This window comes from Octopus bimaculoides, chromosome 13 (genome assembly GCF_001194135.2).
Source record: "Octopus bimaculoides isolate UCB-OBI-ISO-001 chromosome 13, ASM119413v2, whole genome shotgun sequence".
In the NCBI taxonomy this organism is placed as follows: Eukaryota; Metazoa; Mollusca; class Cephalopoda; order Octopoda; family Octopodidae; genus Octopus; species Octopus bimaculoides.
This window is the reverse complement of record NC_068993.1, coordinates 11,097,135-11,100,362: the sequence shown is the minus strand read 5'-3', so window position 1 is coordinate 11,100,362 and position 3,228 is coordinate 11,097,135. Positions and strand designations below refer to the sequence as shown.

The 3,228-nt window shown below is 37.7% G+C and overlaps 1 long non-coding RNA gene across 2 annotated transcripts in view; it reads left to right on the top strand.

Annotated features, from left to right (window-relative positions):
- LOC106883778 (uncharacterized) overlaps nt 1-3,228 on the top strand; it is a 21,104-nt gene that overhangs the window by 4,582 nt on the left and 13,294 nt on the right. Inside the window, exon 3 of one of the 2 annotated variants that reach the window (XR_008265415.1) lies at nt 67-194. The exons of the other annotated variant lie outside the window; for it this stretch is intronic. This is a non-coding gene — a long non-coding RNA (uncharacterized LOC106883778). Of the gene's footprint in view, nt 1-66; nt 195-3,228 lie in introns of those variants that run through there. 2 annotated transcript variants of the gene reach the window in all.

The window sequence follows — 3,228 nt, the reverse complement described above, 5'->3', positions numbered from 1 at the left end:
TGTGTGTGTGTGTGTGTGTGTGTGTGTCTATGTATGTATACTCTTTTACTCTTTTACTTGTTTCAGTCATTTGACTGTGGCCATGTTGGAGCACCGCCTTTAGTCAAACAAATCGATCCTAGGACTTATTCTTTGTAAGCCAGGACAGAACTTGAACTCAGAACGTAAAAACGGACGAAATGTTGTTAAGCATCTAGTCGGACGCGCTAACGAAGCTGCTAGCTCGCTGGATTAAGTGTTAGTTTTGATATAAAAAAAAAAACTAATATAACAAGGTCTTATTTATTTCGATATTTACGTCTGTATTTTCTGCCTTTTTCTGCTTATGTTTTTCTGCATGAGTATTCAATTAGATAATGTGTGCGAGTAGGTATGTATATGTTTGAACGTGTAAGCTTGTGTGTGAGTTTGTGTGCGTGTGTGTGTGTGTGTGTTTGTGTGTGTGTGTGTGCGTGTGTGTGTACAGAAACACGCATCCATATACATTAGACGCAAACACAGACACACATTCATGGAAACATACACGCAATATATAAACATGTGTGTGTGTGTGTGTGTCCATGTGTGTGCGTGCGCATGTGTGTATGTGTGCAGAAACACACATCCATATACATATACGCAAACACAAACACACATTCATGAAAATATACACGCAATATATAAACGTGTGTGTCTATGTGTGTGTGTTGTGTGTGTATGCATGCATGTACATATTTATGCATACATAAATCGCTTTAAATAATGATGTATAACGATATTTATTTATATATATATATATATATATATATATATATATATATATATATATGCATAATGATTTTTATCTCGTGACGTCACAACGAATGCATAAACAAAGTAAAGAACTTAGCGTTGTAGAAGAGACAAGACAAGATATTCCTTGTTTTGAAAATGGATAAAAACGAAGACGAGATGATTCGGTCTTTATTTGATTTCTACAACTATCTACAAAGAATGCAATACACCAGAGCCGATCAGTTGACGATTGCTAGCCAGGCGCCCATAACAAATCCAGCTTTAAGAACCAACCGTGTTACGAAATCAAATTCGAGTGTTGCGTGGGAAAATGAGAGCATCCCCAAACAGATCCGGAAGGCTATTATGAGAACAGGGGAGAGACTTCGCAGCTTTGTTTCTCGATTTACATCAAGATCTACTTCTATTACCAACCTAGAAGCACACTCAGCACGGGGTTTCCAACGTGAGACTATGAAAGTTAAAAGGGCATAGGTAGGGCTTGATACAAAATAATCGAAGTTCCGCGGCAAATTTCGGCCATTTCTTTAGCAAAGAATGAAATTTGTACAACGAAAATATGATTCTCAAATTGAAATAAAACTTGATATTAAAATTAAAGATAGTCGCTGAATCTCACACTACATTCCATAATGAATTTTGGTTTAAATGTTTGAGATATTATAGAATATTTTTCATTTCAAGACCAAAAGAAGAAAGTATGACAAACGCAGTATGTGGCGACAGAAGATGACAGGAAGAGTGAATTCTTTGCAACATGCCCTCACATACGCAAGTTAATATTATAAGTGGAACGCACACCTTCCGGACCGCATTTTACATTCCACTTTACTTTTAAAGGGCATTTTCTCATACGTTCGTCTTTGTGTTTATTCACTTCCTCTTCCCCTCGTTTACTTTTTTCATCGAAATGCACCTACACTTTCTAGATTCTTCTTCCTTCACATCTCTTTAATTTTGTTTTCCTATCTTCTGTCTCCCGAAATACCCGCTTTGTTGACTTTTACTTTCTACAAAGCATTCTGCTTATGATTTTAAGCCTTCACTCATGCACTAACACCGACTTCACTGATTCACGTTGACAGTATAAACCTTAGTCATAAGATAGTTTCTTCTAGTAGGAGACCTCAGGCGTAAACCAAGAACAAGATTGTTGGATAATATACACAGTCCCAGTTGGTCCCACTTAGAAATCCAGTTATAAAATGTAATGACGGACACTCCTGATAAGCCTCTATGGAGGAATTACCAGAGGACTTTACCACCACAATTCTCCCAGGAATAGTGTCTGGTAAAGATGAACGGATGGATGGAAGTTACAGCAACAGCCTCTCGATAATACAATTTTTCTGTAAATTCAAATGAGTTTGGTCTCAATTTTTCTCAGACTTCCCCGTCTCACACGATATTACGCAGACAATATTTATTCGATTCTTTATTTGTTATTAAAATGGGTTTGAGGATTATAATTCTTTTCACTAGACACACCATATGTCTGTTTCTTACATGAAACCAGTGATAGTTTGCATATGTATAATGCGTTTACACATAAATACCTTCCTATTTAGTCCGACTAAAATATTGTCAATTCTGGCTTAGTTGTGGCATTAACTTCTATGGATGTATGTAGTGTCTTCTATGGCTACAACTGCTTGCTTCTCGAATTTATCCAGAATCGCAGTGTGGCTTTAGAAGCAGATGAACTATTGGCATGATATTCTCCATACGCCAACTTCAGGAGAAGTCCAGAAAGCAGAAAATGCCATTATATATGGCCTTCATTGATCTGACAAAGGCTTTTGACTTGGAAAGGAGAAACGGCCTCTTCATTCTGCTTCAAAAATGTCACATGCCTTCGAGACATCAGATGATGGAGTGTTTCTGCACAGTAGAAGTGACGGGAAACTGTTCAATCTCTCGCGTCTCCGTGCCAAGACCAAAATCAGAAGCGTCCTGATCGAGGAGAAGCTCTTTGCAGATGATTCTGCTCTGGTATCACACACAGAAGAAGCCCTGGAAAGGCTCATCATTTCTTAACTGTTGTGTCGACGTCCTTAGGCGAAGAAGTAGGATCTCCCAAGACATATAAATAGAGGTAGTCTGGCCGTGGTAGGAGTGTTGAGTAGCAGTCGAGTAGCAGTTGTGTAGCGGTTGAGTAGAGATCATCCGAATGTGCTAGATAGCAGTAGCGTTGAGACATAACATTAACTGAGATAAAATGTTCATTAATAAAATATGTAACAATACAAGGTGTATTTTAGAAAATGATTCCAAGGGAGATAACTTGCACGCTATTAAATGGATTAATTCCAGGAATTACCAACAAAACTGACAATCAAACTAGTTTGATACATTCTATCACACACAAACACGTCCTTGTATTTATAAATATGTGTTTATAATGTGTGTGTGTGTGTGTGTGTGTGCGTGCACGTGTCTGTGTGTGTGTTTATA